Source organism: Bos javanicus, chromosome 16 (genome assembly GCF_032452875.1).
Source record: "Bos javanicus breed banteng chromosome 16, ARS-OSU_banteng_1.0, whole genome shotgun sequence".
NCBI lineage: Eukaryota > Metazoa > Chordata > Mammalia > Artiodactyla > Bovidae > Bos > Bos javanicus.
In genome coordinates this window covers 1,289,521-1,308,691 of record NC_083883.1, presented here as the reverse complement: position 1 = coordinate 1,308,691, position 19,171 = coordinate 1,289,521, and the positions used below count along the sequence as shown (strand labels likewise).

The 19,171-nt window shown below is 37.1% G+C and overlaps 2 pseudogenes; one reads left to right on the top strand and one right to left on the bottom strand.

Moving 5' to 3' along the window:
* Window positions 1-3,612: 3,612 nt before the first annotated feature.
* On the bottom strand, window positions 3,613-4,566 carry LOC133228269 (olfactory receptor 10AG1-like; annotated as a pseudogene).
* A 9,762-nt stretch (window positions 4,567-14,328) lies between these two features.
* LOC133228268 (olfactory receptor 10AG1-like) lies at window positions 14,329-15,603 on the top strand (annotated as a pseudogene).
* Window positions 15,604-19,171: the final 3,568 nt, after the last annotated feature.

Sequence of the window (19,171 nt, the reverse complement as noted above, 5' to 3'; positions counted from 1 at the left end):
ATTCTTGCCTGGAGAATCCCAGGGACGGGGGAGCCTGTTGGGCTGCCATCTATGGGGTTGCACAGAGTCAGACACAACTGAAGCGACTTAGCAGTAGCAGCAGCATTCTGTGACAGCCAACATACTTGACAAAACAGAGAATCAATTAGTAACTGCTTCATATATTGGATTTCCATACTGAAAGTATGTGTAAACATTAACAAACCACTGAATATCTTAAATAAAAAGGGAAAGAGCCCTTTCTTTCAAGTGAGGTCTCATTTAGAATTGTAAGTAAAATCAAATGACTAACAAAAAACTACTATTTTTCACTGAGATAAAGAATGATAGATGACAATGAAAAACATATTAGGAAAAATAGTTAATTGAATTAAAGAATGTTTCTAGAATCTTGAAAATCAAGTGATGAGAATCAAGAAAGGAAAAGAGATAGAAGAATATGTGTTCTATGGAAATTCAGAGCAAAATTAAATGTTCCATGTCAGCAAATAGTGGCAGGTGCTGTAAGCCAAGGATAAGAGCAAGCATTTATTCATGCATGCGTATCATGAGACATCAAGACAGAATGAACTCTGTCTGAAGGTTTAAGAAGGCAGGGAAATATGAACGTTGTTGTAAGAGAATTTATATTAATAATATTGTTAAAATAATTTCAATATTTAAATGAGTAGCCTTCATTCTATGGAAAACTAGATGTTGGCAAATGCTTCCTTCTCCAAGATTTTTAAAATTTCCAAAAAGACTCCTTGAATCCAAGATATTGTGTTCATTGCTTTGACATACTTAATCATAGTAGGCATTATTGCTGTTTTATAGACACAGAAATTGACACAAAAGAACAGTTGAGATACTTGAGAATGCACAGATTATAATAAATTCAAAACAAAAGTCAGTTATCTTGATTATAGGACTGATACTGTTTCATTTCAATTTGCTTAGCTAAGAGTTAAGGGAAAGAATTACTATTGTTGTTCAGTCTCAAAGTCATGTCCAACTGTTTGTGACCCCATGGACTGTAGTATGCCAGGCTCCTCTGTCCTCCACTGTCTCCCAGAGTTTGCTCAAGTTCATGCCCATTGAATCCATGATGCTATCTAATTATCTCATCCTCTGCCACTTCCTTTTCCTTTTTGCCTTCAATCTTTCTCAGCATCAGGGTCTTTTCCAATGAGTTGATTCTTTGCATCAGGTGGCCAGTATTGGAGCTTCAAATTTAGCATCAGTCCTTCCAATGAATATTCATGGTTGATTTCCTTTAGGACTGACTGGTTTGACCTCCTTGCATCCAAGAGACTTCTTTAGCATCACAGTTTGAAAGGGAAAGAATAGCACTCCCATAACCATTATATCTTCACTTTCTTTATCACCATCAGTAATGTATTTAATTTTTGACATAAAAAAATAGATGAAGTAGGCTAAGAAGTAGGCACACTCACGTGTGCCATGTGTGTGTACTCAGTCACTCAGTCATGTCTGACTCCTGCTAACCCATGGACTATATAGCCCACCAGGCTCCTCTGTCCATGGAATTTTTCATGCAAGAATATTGCAGGGAGTTGCCATTTACTTCTCCAGGGGATCTTCCCAACCCAGGAATTGAACCTGCATCTCCTTCATTGGCAGGCAAATTCTATACCAATGCACCACCTAGGAATCCCCACAAGCCCTAGAAAAATAAAAATCCAAATTTATAAATCAAATGTTTTAATTAAACTGTTAACTCTTTTAAAGAGAAATTAACCTGAAGGAACAAAATCTACAAAAGAAATTAAACCTATAAAGTGACATTATCATTAGATAAATAAATGATGTTGTCTACAAGTATTAGTAATAATTCTTAGTTATAGAGAAGGAGTATCCCTTGAGTTACGCATTTGAAAGAGAGAAGCAGGTATATAGTGAAGTGTTGATTCTTTTTTCTTTCCTGTTAGGATATTTATGATGGATTAATTATTGATTTTATCTGTCAGTTCAGTTAAGTCGCTCAGTCGTGTCCAACTCTTTGCAACCCCATGAATAGCAGCACACCAGGCCTCCCTGTCCATCACCAACTCCTGGAGCCTACACAAACCCATGTCCATCGAGTCGGTGATGCCATCCAACCATCTCATCCTCTTTCGTCCCCTTCTCCTCCTGCCCTCAATATTTCCCAGTATCAGGGTCTTTTCCAGTGAGTCACTTCTTCACATCAGGTGGCCAAAGTATTGGAGTTCCAGCTTCAACATCAGTCCTTCCAATGAATACCCAGGACTGATCTCCTTTAGGATAGACTGATTAGATCTCCTTGCAGTCAAAGGGACTCTCAAGAGTCTGCTTCAACACCACAGTCCAAAAGCAGATTTTATCTGTACCCTCTGGTTAATTTAATATACATTACTGAAAGATCAACTGGTAAGGATTAGTTATATTCATACTAATTTAAATACAGCTTATAGGCAGGCAGTGTTAGGCATTTTTAAAGGATATATTACTATTTGTGATATTAAGTAATTGTGTGTGAATCTTTGCTTTTAAAGTGAAAGTCACTCAGTCATGTCGGATTCTTTGCAACCCCATAGACTATAGGGTCCATGGAATTCTCCAGGCCAGAATACTGAAATGGGTTGCCTTTCCCTTCATCAGGGGATATTCCCAACCCAGGAATTGAACCCAGGTCTCCTGCATTGCAGGCAGATTCTTTATCAGTTGAGCCATAACGGAAGCCCAAGAATACTGGAGTGGGTAGCCTATCCCTTCTCTAGGATCTTCCTGATCCTGGAATCGAATTGGGGTCTCCTGCATTGCAGGTGGATTCTTTAATGACTGAGCTATCGGGGAAGCTCTTAATTTTCATCTAAATTACTAATTTATTCCTTGATATTAAGTGTAAAAAAAGAATCCATACATAGATTTTTTTTTCATTGCAACTTTGTTAATTCAAGTAAGCTCTAGCAAAGATTCTAAGTAGGAAATGCATTTTGGAAATCGGTATGAAGCACAGTAATGAGAGCAGTATGACATTGCTGTGTCAGATGTTTGATATTCAGTTTTTATAACTCTTGGAAGAAGCGGGAAGAAAAGATCCAGGTATTCAGCTCCCTCTGGTTACACATGGAATAATTTTCTTAATTTACACTGAGAAAGTGGATGTAATGAAAGGTTTTTATTCTATTTTAAAATTATTATTCACAAACATATGACTTATAATTTAGGCTTGGGTTCATTCCTCATCACATATCTAATAAAAATTCTCCCATGAGAAATGAGTCACAAATACAAATGGTGGTACCAGCATATTTGTAAATAATTTACCAGTTATCAAGGCAAAGTATTTTTTTTTCTACACATTTTAAGCAAAATTCTAGCGGTTTGCTCATCTGAAAGTGTTAGAGTTGGGTAAAATTTAAATGGCTATGAAAAAGTGGATTTGTTTTAAAGAATAAAACACAATTAATAAATTTTCTTATTTAAAATGTAGTCAAACTGACTTCAGGCAGAAAACCTCAAAATACGTAATAATTGTAAATGACAATATAATAATTGGGAATAATTACACTATCAGTAAACATGGGAAGAATGAAATTAAATCATATTTCTGTGAGCCCTCTGAGACAAACATTAAAAAGTGACCTTTCACATCTTCAGTGTTTTCTTAAGTAATAATTTTTTCAAAGCTGCAATCACATCCTTAGTCCTAAGACTGTATATCAAGGGGTTAAACACTGGTGTCACAGCAGTGTAGGAAACACAGCATTTTGTCGGTTCCTGCGGAATGATTTGATTTGGGGCGTAAATCGGCAATAGTCACGGAGCCGAAGAATAAAAGCACAAGGGTGAGATGGGAAGAGCAGGTGGAGAAGGCTTTGGACCGGCCTGTGGCTGAGTGCAGCTTTCAGACGGCAGAAATGATTTTGACATCAGAGCCCAGTATCAGAAGGAAAGGAATCATGGCAAACAGCGCAGCAACCGCATAGACACAAATTTATTAAGCGCAGTGTCCCCACAGGCCAGGGTGATCAACGGGGAATATCACAGAAGAAGCCATCGATCTGCTGTGAAACACAGAAGGGCAATGAGGACACCCGGCATGTCTGTGCTGTGGGAACTGGAATTCCCGCACCCAGGCGCCAGCAGCCGACTGCAGGCCCGTCCTGTGGGTCGTGAGCAGAGGGCGGCGCAGAGGCTGCACGTGGACGCACAGGACACGGGCCTCGCCCCCTGGAGGAGCGCCCCCGGAGCAAGGAAGAAGCGCGTCTGATGGCACAGCTCAGCGAAGAAACGCTTCTGTCCTGAGTCCAAAGGGTCACTAGAATCCTAGGGAGAGTGACAGATACGTAACAGATTTCCAGTGACGAGAAATTTGCAAGGAGAAAATACAGGGGCGTCTGGAGCACAGGGTCTACCCTCGTGATTATTATGATAAGACTATTTCCCGTTAAGATGAATATGTAGATGAGAAAGAAAGTTCCAAATAGAAGTCCTTGGAGGTTTGGAAGATCCGAAAATCCCAGGAGAACAAATGCCATGACTGAAGAGAAATTGCCTTCTGCTGTTTGATCTCCTGGAAGCATCTGCAATATATATATAAATATATACACACACACACACACACACACACACACACACACATAAAATCAATGTAAAATCCTCTATCTCTCTGAGTTGCAGTTTGCCAAGTGATAAAATGTGTGCACTGCACTTTCAAAACTCACTAATTTGAGTCCTAGAAAAGCATCTAAATTTGATATTAAGCCATAGTTTAAAGAAGTTCATTCTTTCACGAAAAATAATCCATCAGAAAAGAGTAATATCAGGAATTAGGTCTGCTGATACATGGCTGTATTTTCCCGTTACTGATAGTGAAATAATTGATGCTGCATTTTGTTATTCAGCTGTGTGAGGTGAATATATAGCAAGAAATCTGACAATTTTATTTAGAATGACCTTTCCATCAATTCTTTCTCATGTTATTTCTTTTAAATTAATTGCATTTATTTATATTTTGATTTAAGCTATCCAAATATTTTTGAGTCATGCAACTATAATTAAAAAATAAGCCAGAAAAAGTGATTTGGGGGATGATCTTTGTGATTTTTTTGTTATAATATTTGGTATAGTCAGTTTATTTCAATTGAAAGAGTCAAAAAGACCTCAGCCAAAAAAGGTTTTTATCAAATCTCAAACACTGATTTTGCATTTGAGTGATAATTCCTGCAATCGGCAGCCATGCTTTTAATAAATTTCAACATAAAAATGTTATATAAATTGACTAAGATCAAAGTAAATAAAAGGCATTATTAAGACTGAATTTTAAGCATGTACAACTCAAAAATCCAAGTTACTTTTACGGCAACCGATAATTTCAGGGGAACATAGAATGTATCATTTATATATACTTCTCCTTCCTGGGAACTAACATATATAAATAACCCAATAAGTATTTGATTTACGAATGGATAACAATAGCCAATAGAAATTAGATTACTATATCCTCAACTAAGGATTGGTATGGGATGCACTATTCTCATTATTGTGTTTTGTGTTCACCTCTCTCTCTCTGCACATTGAAGTCTTGTCTTAATTCTTCTCCAATATTGTAATAATATCCTTCTTCCATATTTTTATTAAGTAATTTGGGGAAAACAAATCAGAGAAAAGTAAAAATAACAATTGAAAAACAAATTGGAAATTAGCAGTCTATAACTGAGTACTAATTTGCTTGACTAAGATTTGAGACAAGTTCTTAATAAGATGCAATGATAAGTAATTTTTGAAACTTCCACACGTATTGTGAATATTAAATAGAAATTGCATGATAAAACCTTTTCAAATGTAGAGAAGTTATTAAGCAATTTCTATCCAATTTCTAATTCCCTCCTTAAATATTATAGTAGCATAAAATCTTTCCTTCATATAAAAATACTGAGGATTTTCTCCATGAATTTGGAATGTTTTCCAGGTGGTGTCAGGGATACCATTCATGCATGGCTTTATTATAATACTGAAAAATATGTATTCATCTGTGACAGTGAAAGATGTATATACTGATCACACGTTGTGTTGGACTCATATTATTTCTGTTTTAATAATCTAAAACACTGAAAATGGAGTTACAAAGAAAAAGTGTACAAACCAAACAGTTGGTGACTACAAATTCCATTCTAAGTCCACTATTTATTTCAGACTTTAACAGTTTCTATTTGTGTTAAATGATTTTATGTTTACTTTCCAAAACAATTTAATTGAAATTACAGTGTTCTGCAACACAGAGGGGTTTCCCACATGGCACTAGTGGTAAACAATCCACCTGCCAGTGCAGGAGATGCAAGAGTTGCAGGTTCGATCCCTGGGTCTGGAAGATCGCCTGCAGGAGGAGATAGCAACCTTCTCCAGCATTTTGCCTGGAAAATTCCATGGACAAAGGAGCCTGATGGGCTACAGTCTAGGAGACTGCAAAGATTCAGACACAATTGAGCACGCATTCACACATGCAATACAGAGATGGTGGTATTATCCACCACATCTACTATAAGGCTCTCCACATTTTATTTTCTCAAATGATACTTAAGCAATAAAACGATTATGAGCTGGATTAAATTCAAGCAACATAAACAAAGAAAATAAAGAAGAAGACAAGAGAAAGAGAGGGGAAGAGAGGAGGAAAGAGGAAAAAAAGAGGGAAGAAGGGAGGGAAGGAGAGAGGGAGGGAAGGAAAGAAGGGAGAGAGAGAGATATGGAAATTCAACCTATGAATTATTCTCAGTATTTTCATAACAAAATATTCACCTTAGTGAATCCCTGGTAGCTCAGCGATAAAGAATCCACCTGTAATGCAGGAGACATGGGTCCAATCTCTGGGTCAGGAAGATCCCCTGGAGAAAGAAATGGCAACTCGCTCCAATATTCTTGCCTGGGAATTCTCTTGGATGGAGGAGCCTGGTGGGCTGCAGTCCATGGGGATTGCAAGAGTCAGACAGGGCAATGACTAAACCACCACCAGTGTTTTCAATCTCCGCCTAATACTGGAGATGAGATTAGTATTGTGGTTTGATTGTATACTTATATCCCTTCACTGTAGATAGAGAAAGGCAGTGTCACGTCACTACTCTGAAATTAATTCTACTCAAACTTTTCTTTTGCAGAAGTCCTTCCAAGTGAACAGTAAACAAGCTTGATTCTTTTAATTGAGGCTTTTTGTTTGTTTGTTTGTTTTTCCTTTAGGTTGGCTTCTTTTCTTAGGGACATACACCAATTTCTCTTTTACTTAGCTAATGACCTCAGGGCTCTAACTCCCTCTGGATGAGGACAAAGACAGTTATATTTGTAGTCTGATTTTGTAGTATTTGTTTAATCAGAAAAGTATAACATCAATGATTTTTCTTTTAATGCCCTAAAATGTTAGATTCCTTTTCAAGAGGACTTTCCTTTTGGCTCAGATGGTAAAGAGTCTGCCTGCCTGCAGTGCAGGAGACCTGGGTTTGACCCCTGGGTCAGGTAGATGCCCTTGAGAAGGGAATGGCTACCGACGACTCCAATATTCTTGTCAGAAAATTCCATGAACAGAGGAGCCTGGCGGGCTACAGTCCATGAGAACAAAGAGTTGGACACAACTGAGCAACTAATACTTTTCAAAGTAGTGTTTCTTCAGAAATAATACTGTATTTCATTGATTGTAGTATGCAAACACTTTTAAAACGTTTAAAAATAAGCCAATTACTGCCTTCTTCAGTAAGTTTTTCTACATTTAGAATTTTCTTCAAAACTGCCTCAACTATTTTAATAACTTGTTACATCAAAACTAACAATACATTTCAAAATTCTTTTAGTCATTTATCTCACTAATTTTCTAACAGAATAATGAAGATGTTGCCTGACATATAGTCTAACTTGTCAAATTTAATATATTATCTTAATAGCCTGTAAATATTCAGGTTTATAAACTTTGATATTTAAGATGTGATTAACAAAGAGAATCAATCTAAAATGTAAAGAACACTTTTGATGTAAGAGTTCACGCTTACCTTCCTGGATTGGAATGAAGTTATTTCCTTCTTTGACATGGAGTATTTTAAATGTTGTTTTATTGATATTCAACTTTAAATAATTTGAATGTTAGGTGTTGCAAATGTCTTTCTAAATCATTTTTTCCCTCCAAAGCAAATAGTGCTCTTTAAGTAGAAATAGATTTCTTTCAGCCTTGGGAATTAGTTCTCTCCCGTATCAATGTGCTCTTGCCTGGAGAATCCCAGTTAGCAGCAGTTTCTCATTAAATTTAACAATTGGACATTTTAAAATTAATATATATTAACAGACATAGACATAGATTGCTGCTGCTGCTGCTAAGTCACTTCAGTCGTGTCTGACTCTGTGCGACACCATAGATGGCAGCCCACCAGGCTCCCGCATCCCTGGGATTCTCCAGGCAAGAACACTGGAGTGGGTACTGACATAGACTAGATATCTAGATACAGATACAGATACAGATACAGATACAGGTATAAATATCCTGTGGCTTCCCAGGTGGCGCTAGTGGTAAAGAATCCGTCTGCCAATATGGAAGACCTAAAAGATACAGGTTCAATCCCTGGGTTGGAAAGATCCCCTGATAGTTTGTGAGTTTTGAGGAATCAGTCCATTTCATCTTATTGGCAATTTTATAGATACAGAGTTAGTAAAAGCATCTTTATTAATCCTTTAATAATATCTATAGATTTCAATGTGCCAACTCTCATTCTTTGTGTTTAATACATGTGATATGTCTTTTTTCATTGTCTATTTTTTAAAAGTAATATCTACTTTATAAAATTTACGAAGTATCTGCTTTTTACTTGATTGCCTTTCTCTATTTTTTTTTTTTTTAGTTTTGGTGATTTCTACTCTTTTTGTTTTTTCTTCCTTCTGTTTGATTGGATTTATTTCACTATGACTTTTAGAATTTATTGTGGTGAAAATTTAATTTATTGACTTAATATGTTATTTTAATGTTCTAAATGTTCAGTACTATAACATTTTGGTTAAGTACTGCTTTGGCTGCATCTCAGAGATTGTGATATGTGATATTTATATTAAGTAAAAATGTAGATCAGTAAGAGGAAGACCTCCAGATACTTGAAAAGTTACATAACATATAGCTCTTCAATAGTGATAGCTTTCAATCCATGGACAAAATATTTCTAAAATGTATTGTGCTAACTCTCTTTCTATTATTCTTTATACAAGTCTGTTTATTCCTGCTTACATGTGTGCATGCTTAGTCATCTCTGCGACACTTTGGACTGTAGCCCACCGGGCTCCTGCTTCCAGCTTGTACACCTGAAAAGGAATAAGTGTATGTTCCCCTTCCCCTCACTCCCCTTTCTGTAGTCTAGGAAACAGTGAGGTCTACCTGGTTAGTGTGAATGTGGAGATGGAAAATTCATGTTGAACATGACCTAATTCTCCCAAGTCTTCTAGATTTCTTACTTTTGAATTTTTAATGACAAAGACAATTCTCTTCAAGACATTATTCATTTAAATCTTTTTTAGAACATCTTTATTTTTATTTTATAGCATCAGTAATATGTAATCATAAATTTCTGATTTTACAATACTTCTATTTATTAATAATCACAAAATACAGGAAAAGAGGTAGAAAATTTTAAGGAATACTATGGACAGATATGATTTTGGTTGTCGTATGAAACCCCTCCAGTGGCGGACAGAAAGGTTTAGTTTAATTAAGAAATGACATGGGGAATAAGCTGATCCCAAGGGTAAAGAATATTTTATATTTAAAGAGCACTATTTTTTATGACAAGGAATAGATTATAGACTGTGGTTAGCATCTGTTCCAAATAAATGTAAATTGCCTAATTGCCAAAACAAAAAAGGTCTCACTTTTTTTCTTTTAACTCTGTCTATAAAGGTAAGCATGCATTTAGCTTCAATTCAAACAGATAGGCATGAATCATTTTTTCCAAAGCAAATTTAGCTTTACAAATATCTATGTACATTTAGCATCAGCAAAAAAGGCATTCGTTTCAGAAGAATTAAAAATAGATCCTTTCCTCTTGCTGCTGCTGCTGCTAAGTTGCATCAGTCGTGTCCAACTCTGTGCAACCCCAGAGACGGCAGCCCACCAGGCTCCCCCGTCCCTGGGATTCTCCAGGCAAGAACACTGGAGTGGGTTGCCATTTCCTTCTCCAATGCATGAAAGTGAAAAGTGAAAGTGAAGTCGCTCAGTTGTGTCCGACTCTTCATGACCCCATGGACTGCAGCCTACAAGGCTCCTCCGTCCATGGGATTTTCCAGGCAAGAGTACTGGAGTGGGGTGCCATTGCCTTCTTACTGTTAATTAATTTAGAAAACCCTGATTCAGATAATCTTTTTACTTTTCTTTTCTCATCATTATATTATCAAATGAGAAATTACAGAGTACTTTGTAATATGCATGTGTGCGCTCAGTCGCTTCAGTCTTCTGACTCTCTGGGAACCTATGCACTGTAGCCCACCAGGCTCCTCTGTCCATGGCATTCTCCAGGCAAGAGTACTGGAGTGGGTTGCCATGCCCTCCTCCAGGAGATCTTTCTGCCCCAGATCGAACCCATGTCTCTCATCTCTTACATTCCAGGCAGATTCTTTACCACTGAGCCACAGGAAATGTCTTATGATATATTTGGCCAATATATCAAAGATTAAAACCTCATTATCATTATCATCAGTCATCTTAAGTATTAAGATTTATTAAGTGATTACTACATAGTAAGCATATATTTAAGTAGTTTGCATGTAGTATTAAATCAGGATATATCACAAAAACATTTTAAAAATTATTTAACTAAGTTGTATGATAGTAAAAGGAATTATTAAAATGTGTTCTCATCCAATACCAAGGGGATAATTTGTTTGTTAAAATTAAATTCTATGTCAAAAAAAATTAAATTCTATGTCAAATGAATGAGAAAATATTAAAGTAATATTGGCATGTTTTCCTTTTTATCCTAAAGGAAGCAGGCTTCTGAACTGCATTCACCAATTTTAGGTTTTCATTTCCTATTTCAAATTGATTTCATAAACTTTCTCTAAACAGTATTAAATGCATTATGATATAGCTGATTTACATATCATAATCCCTACATCAAATAAAATTGTCATTTCAGTGGAAATACTGGAACAATAAACATGAATTATTTGAGCAAAAACACAAGTGGCTCTATTTAGATGAATTATATAGTGATTTTCTCTTTGAGTTGTATAAAGAGAAGCATTGATAGTTTTCAGAAGTCAGAGAAACCAACAAATATGTCACAAGATTTGAGGAAATCTTTGAACCTGAGATTGAGTTTAGAATATAAATACAGTTTGTACAGAATTTGAATAATTGTAATATTTCTTACTTTAGAAATGGTTTTATACAGACAATTCTATTTATTATTCATAAAAAATTTTCATTTCACAAATAAAAAGTTGAGACAAAAATATTTTAATAAATGTGGAGCACTCCATTCTTGATATTAAGTTTTGCTTTCTTACTTTTTCTGGCTTTTCTTTGACATCTTAGTTTCAGTATGCTTTTCAAATGCACTATCCTACCCGAACAGCAAGGAATAATTTATAAAGGGGATTAAAAAATGATAGAAAACTTTACATACATAAACAGCAGATACAATAATAAGAATAAAGCAGAAGGCAGTTTCTTCGGGAAATGGGTGGCTCAAGAAATGTAGGTGCATGCTGCTTGCTAAAAAGATTGATGATTCATTCAACAAGCAGTTTTAATCAGTATCCAAGTACTAGACTCTACATTGATTTAAGTATGTGAATAAAATTTGGTAAAGGTGTTGGGACAAGGTATTGAAAAAGGAGGCATGATTGCATAGACTCATATATAATGCATCTGTCAGCCACTAGCTTCTGACCGTTTAAAAGACTCATTCATAGCATTTTTGCATTTCTAACAATCACATTTTTATTGACAGAATTGTATAATAATGGAAAAGTTTGAATACCTTTAGTACTGTAATGTGTAGTTTAAGATATTGTAGATGGTACATATATAAATATTATATGGCTTCCCTGATGGCTCGGATGATTAAGAATCTGCCTGCCATGCAGAAGACCTGGGTTTGACCCCTGGGTAGGGAAAATCCTCTGGAGAAGGGAATGGCAACACACCCCAGTATTCTTGCTCTTGTATGGACTATTGGTTCTACCCCATGTTTGTCTACATTTTTGCAGCAGAAATCTTGACTTTTGTCCTCACTTAATATCCTTAGAATATGTAATTAGTTGTGTATCTTATTTTCAGTGACTTGTTTTCTATTGACTTTCAAATAAGTTAACACATAATATGAAAATACATGTATAACATGCTGAAAAAAATGAAGCAATTTACTACTTCTGCAAGAATGAGTAAAAAGAGTATAATTTCTAAATATACAGACATGCTGCTGCTGCTGCTGCTAAGTCGCTTCAGTCGTGTCTGACTCTGAGCGACCCCATAGACGGCAGCCCACCAGGCTCCCCGGGCCCTGGGATTCTCCAGGCAAGAACACTGGAGTGGGTTGCCATTTCCTTCTCCAAATATACACACATGCATGCCCCACAAAAAGTATGCTTGATCTCTAACAGGAAAGAGAGGAAGGAGAGATTTACATTTTCAGTGGGAATCCATGTTTATACTTTGGAAATGAAGTGAAGTGAAACTCTCAGTTGCTTCTGGCTCTTTGTGACCCCATGGACTATACAGTCCATGGAATTCTCCAGGTCATAATACTGGAATGGGTAGCCTTTCCCTTCTCCAGGGGATCTTCCCAACCTAGGGATCAAACCTAGGTCCCCCACATTGTGGGTGGATTTTTTACCAGCTGAGCCACAAGGGAAGCCCAAGAATACTGGAGTGGGTAGCCTATACCTTCTCCAGCGAATCTTTCCAACCCAGGGATCTCCAAACAGGGGTCTCCTGCATTGCAGGCAGATTTTTTACCAGCTGAGTTATCAGGGAAGCCTGAAATAACCTCCGCCCAAACAGGGACTTGAACCCTGGACCCTCAGACTGAGCTATCCGGGCTCTTATACCTTGGGGGAAATTCCAAAGAAGCAATCAAATTGATTCATCTTTAATGTATTCTAGAAGTTAATGAATCACATTTAGTGGAAGAAATGTACTATGCGTTGCCCAAAAAGATCTACAGAAAAAATGAAAGAAGCTAGTAATATAGTTAATGCAATAAAGGTGGGAAATCTCAACCTATCACATTCACATGCATGATTAACACAAACACATGCAAAAAAGGAAGAATGAAAAAGTTGAATGGGATCATCAGTAAAACAACAATTGTTGAGGATGTGGGTAATTTAGGAAGATCTCACAGATGAGTTGTGGGTGGTGTCTCTTTCATGCAGTAAGTGAATTAGAGGTGAACATTCTAGCCAGAACTGCTTTTGTGAACATAAACCTGGATATACTTGCCTCTTTCATCTTGAGTGTTCCTGGACCAAAAGAACAGCTTAAAATTCCTTTTCTCTCAACTGAGAAATCTGAATAGAACTTATCACTACTGATTTATGGACTTTACACGGAAATATACATGTTTGAAAACTAGTAACATCCCATAATATTATATAGTCAGCTCATCAATTTTATTTATAAGAAAAAAATGAAATATGTAGAATGTTAATGCCAAACAAGACTTTGGAAATACCACAGGAAAACCAACACTTTGAAAATGAACTATATTCATCCCTAAAACTATCTTAGGTCACTTACAATATATTTCACCAAACAATCAAATTAACTTTCAATTGACAATAATTAAACACAGAATTGAGAGGTGAAGAGAAAAACATAGGCTATAAGAGCAAAATCACTAATGTAAATGAATTTAACTCAAATTTTTGCATTTTTGAGCATTCAGATGAAGAAGTGAAGTGAAGTTGCTCAATCGTGTTCGACTCTTTGCGACCCCATGGACTGTAGCCCACCAGGCTCCTCTGTCCATAGAATTCTCCAGGCAAGAGTACTGGAGTGGGTTGCCATTTCTTCCTCCAGGGGACATTCCAAACCCAGGGATTGAACCCAGGTCTCCCACATTTCAGTCAGACACTTTACCATCTGAGCCACCAGGGAAACCCAAATTATAATCACATATCTTCAGAAAAAGTGATAATTCATGGCAGAAAATAAAGATTAAATGGATAACTTTTCTTACAAATTGATTTCATAATGATGAAAAATGTAATTCACAACCTGTTAGACACCTAGCAATTATAGGTTTGTTTTCTAATGGAATTGGAAAAAATGAATGGTGTACCATCTTTTATATATATAAGGAAACAAAAACCAAAGAAAGTGAAATAACAGTACTTTTGATTGAATCATTCCCACAGATGAAATATGAAGAGATGGAAGCAGAAGACAACGTATCCACAGTTATACAATTTGTACTCCTGGGGTTTTCTGACCTTCCAAACTTCCAAGGGTTACTGTTTGGGGTGTTCTCCATCATTTACATCATTATCTTAACTGGAAATAGTCTCATAATAATACTGCTGCTGCTGCCAAGTCGCTTCAGTCGTGTCCGACTCTGCGACCCCATGGACTGCAGCCTACCAGGCTTCTCCGTCCATGGGATTCTCCAGGCAAGAACACTGGAGTGGGTTGCCATTTCCTTCTTCAATGCATGAAAGTGGAAAGTGAAAGTGAAGTCACTCAGTTGTGTCTGACTCTTAGCGACCCCATTGACTGCAGCCTACCAGGCTCCTCCATCCATGGGATTTTCCGGGCAACAGTACTGGAGTGGGGTGCCATTGTCTTCTCCCATAATAATACTAACTATGCTTAACCCAGCTCTGCAGAAACCCATGTATTTCTTCCTGGCAAACTTTTCCTCCTTGGAAATCTGTTACGTGTCTCCCTGGGATTTTGGTGAACCTTTGGACTCAGGACAGAAGAATATTTGTCCTGGACCGTGCCACCCAAATGTGCTTCTTCCTTTTCCTTGGAGCCACCGAGTGCTTCCTGCTGGCAGTGATGGCCTATGACCGCCGTGTGGCTGTCTGTGACCCTCTGCATTATCCCCTGGTCATGACCCCAAAGATGTGCCTCCAGCTGGCTGTGGGCTCCTGGGTCAGTGGAATCCCAGTGCAGATAGGGCAAACGTGCCAGATCTTCTCTCTGCATTTCTGTCATTCAAACGAGATTAACCACTTCTTCTGTGACATTCCCCCCATTCTGAAGCTGGCCTGTGGAGACACTTTTGCACATGAGCTGTCGGTCTATGCAGTAGCTCTGTTGTTTGCTGCCATCCCTTTTTGTTGAACCTTGCCTCCTATAGCCAAATCATTTCCACTATTCTGAGGTTGCCAACAGCCAGAGGACAGGCTAAGGCCTTCTCCACGTGTTCTTCTCGTCTGTTGGTTGTGGCGTTATTCTTCAGATCTGCTGCCATTACCTACTCAAGACCAAAATCCAGTCATTCTGCAGGAACTGACAGACTCCTCTCTCTGTTCTACACCATAGTGACTCCGATGCTCAATCCCATGATATACAGCCTTCGGAACAAGGATGTGATTACAGTGCTGAGAAAATTATTACTGATGAGTTCAATTATAATTATAATTATAAATGTTTTAGTTGTTTTCTAAACAGGTAACAGAGAAACATTTTCAGCTTCTATCTTCCCTCTTTAAGGAGTTAGACACTTCTATTCTCAGATGCACTTATGAATACTTTAGAAAACTAATCCACAATTTACTGGGCTTGGATAAATACCAGATAAGTGAGTCGTCAATCCTCCATGTCTAAGGAATAATCCTGCCTCATGAATTACATAGTAATTTACACATTAAAAAAGCGAAAACAAAATTGAATCTGGTAAGTTTTTTGGCTTAAATATACTAGAAAATATGTTTATTTATCTAAATAATTATCTCTATCTCCACACTTGCATTTGTTGGCATTCTTTGATTCTATAGCACAGAAAATGACTATAAGCAGTTGAAAATTGAATGTTTGAAGGAGGGATTGAATGAGTGAATGGGTAAATGAATATTGCTAGTGCCAACATCAGACTGCTAGCAAAAAAATCTAGATTTTTCAGAGAACCAATAATATTGGGAGCATATTTGCTTATCCACTATAAACTCACATGAAATTACTGCAATCATAAAACCAAAAGAATAGCAGTCATAGACTTTGTTCTCTTCCTAAGTGCATGATAAAAACAGTACCTTCCTACTCATCTTAACTGGTTTATTTTGCACATATTTGCATGTTCTACTTAGCAAATTTGATCCAAAATAATTTGCTTTGCATTATTTCATCCTTTACATAACTGCATTCTAACAGCTAAGTCTGTCAATTTGAATTTTTAAGAGAAAATATATATGTATATAAAAGTGAAGAAAAGTTTTAGAAGTTATTTTCAGAATTACCCACAGTCCGTACAATCGCATTACATTAGTGTGTCTGGACTAACCTCCCATGTCTTTATCCCCTCCTTTAGTGTTGAAAACTTTAAATCATTGACTAATATAATCAAGGAAAGTGAACATATCTCACTAGGATTATGAATGCCCATCTTCCCAATTCCATCCTCAAATCAGCAACATTAAGAGATGATTTGTTGTAGCTGTCCCTGAGAACTTCTGCTATAGTTCTTTTGACAATTATTCCATTCTCTAGTTTTAGTTTCAATTATAACCTAACTGTATTTATCCTGGGATGTACTATCATATGGTGTATCAGAGAATAATTTATGGAAGTTAATGGTTCAATCAAATGAAGACCACATAAGCCAGTCATGCTATTTCATTGGGAGATTGTGATAGATATTCTCTCCAGGTGAAATGAACTAGAATCCCTGGAAACAAGTGCACTACATTAGTTGACAAAATGGACTTTATAGATATGATTAATATCATAAATCATTGAGATGGGGAGATTATTCAGGTAGAACCAATCTGATCACATAAGCCTTAAAAACAAAGAAAAGCAATATTCAAAAAATGGGTTATCACAGATGGAACAGAGAAAAGGAGGGCTCATTTTGTCAGTGCTGGCTCAAAAGTCTGTTGGGACAAAGAGCAAGGACTGTCCTGATCTCTATAAAGTGAACATGGCATTTGACCAGTTGCCAGCAAGGAATCAGTCCTCTGTTCGACAACCTCAAGGAAGAAAATTCTGCTAATAATTTAATTGAACAAGAAAGATGGAATACTCACTAGAGCAAAAAAAAAAAAAAAAAAGAATGTGGCCCTCCCAACAGTTTTGACCTATCATCTACAGACCTCCAAGATAATAAACTAAAACTGCAAGAGACAGCTAATACACAGAAGATAATGATGTCTTTCACAGAAAATAATATGAGATGGTGTAGACTTGCTCAGGATATACAAATTCAAAACTTCAATCTCATAACCAATTTAACTGTACTATAAGAAGAGACTTCCCTGGTGGCTCAGATGGTAAAGCGTCTGCCTACAATGAGGAAGACCCGGGTTCAATGCCAGGGTCAGGAAGATCTCCTGGAGAAGGAAGTGGTAACCCACTCCAGTATTCTTGCCTGGAAAATCCCATGGACAGAGAAGCCTGGTAGTCTACAGTCCATGGGGTCGCAAAGAGTCGGACACAACTGAGCGACTTCACTTTTCTATGAGGATTTGAAATATTCAATTTCTCAGCCTCCTTTCCATCTGAGTATGAAACAATGACTCGATTTTGGCTAATAACATGAAGATAGATGTCAACAAGTGTTCAGTCTTTTGTTTCCACTACTTTCATCCTTTGTGTTAGTCCCTCAGTCATGCCCAACTCTTTGTGACCCCATGGACTGCAGTCCCCTAGGCTCCTCTGTCCATGGGATTTTCCAGGCAAGGATACTGGAATGGGTTGCCATTTCCTTCTCCATCTTTCATCCTTGGAAGGGTGCAGAAGTCATATCTAAGAATGGGAAAGCAGGAGAGCATAAGGAACCTGACACTCCAATGTCTTTATTTTTAAAGTATAAGACTAATCAGACCACCCCACCAGAAGTGCTCTGTGAAGCAAACAAATGTGTTTTATTTCACAGGCGTAAATACAATTCTAAAGAAGAGTATATCTGCATACATATTAATGTTTCAAAATGTTTGGTGGTAGTAGATAGTACCTCTTTTGTGTCTGTTCATCTGGTGAAAAGCTGTATTGTGGCAGGAGATTTTTCTCAGGAATGTAGATTTTGGTGTTTTTTTATTTTTATTTTTTAATTGGCAGATAATTGCTTTATAATGTTGTATTGGTTTCTGCCACACAACAAGGTGGATCAACCCTAAGGGTACATATGTCCCCTCTCTCTTGAACCTCCCTCCCGTTCTCCACCCCATCCCACCTCTCTAGGTTGTCATAGAGTACTGGGCTGAGCTGTGTTATGCAACAACTTCCCATTAGATCTGCTTTGCACACGGTAATGTAAATGATTCAGTGCTACTCTCTCAATTTTCCCCACCCTCTCCTTCCCGTGCTGTGTTCACAAGTCTGTTCTCCATGTCTGCCTCTCTAATCCTGCCCTGCAAATAGATTCATCAGTACTATTTTTCTAGATTCCATTTTATTTGCATTAATATACAATATTTGTTTTTCTCTTTCTGACTTCCTTCACTCTATATAGCACTTCACTCTAGATTCATCCACCTAATTAGAACTGATACAAATTCATTACTTTCTATGACTGAGCAATATTCAATTATATATATGTACCACACCTTCTTTATCCATTCATCTGTCAGTGTACATCTAGGTTGCTCCAATGTCCTGGCTATTGTCAATAGTGCTGCATATCTCTTTGAATTATGGTTTTCTCAGGGTATATACACAGGAGTGGGATTGCTGGGTCTTATGGAAGTTTTCATGGGGATGATTTTGATCACTGCCTCCTTTATATTACAGACCTCCATTTATAGTTCTTTAGGCAATCTGTCTATCAGATCTAATCCCTTGAATTGATTTGTCACTTCCACTGTATAATCAATCATAAGAGATTTGATTTAGATAGAGTGCCTGATGAACTATGGAATGAGATTCGTGACACTGTAGAGAAGACAGGGATCAAGACCATCCCCATGCAAAAGAAATGCAAAAAAGCAAAATGGCTGTCTGGGGAGGCTTTACAAATAGCTGTGAAAAGAAGAGAAGTGAAAAGCAAAGGAGAAAAGGAAAGATATAAGCATGTGAATG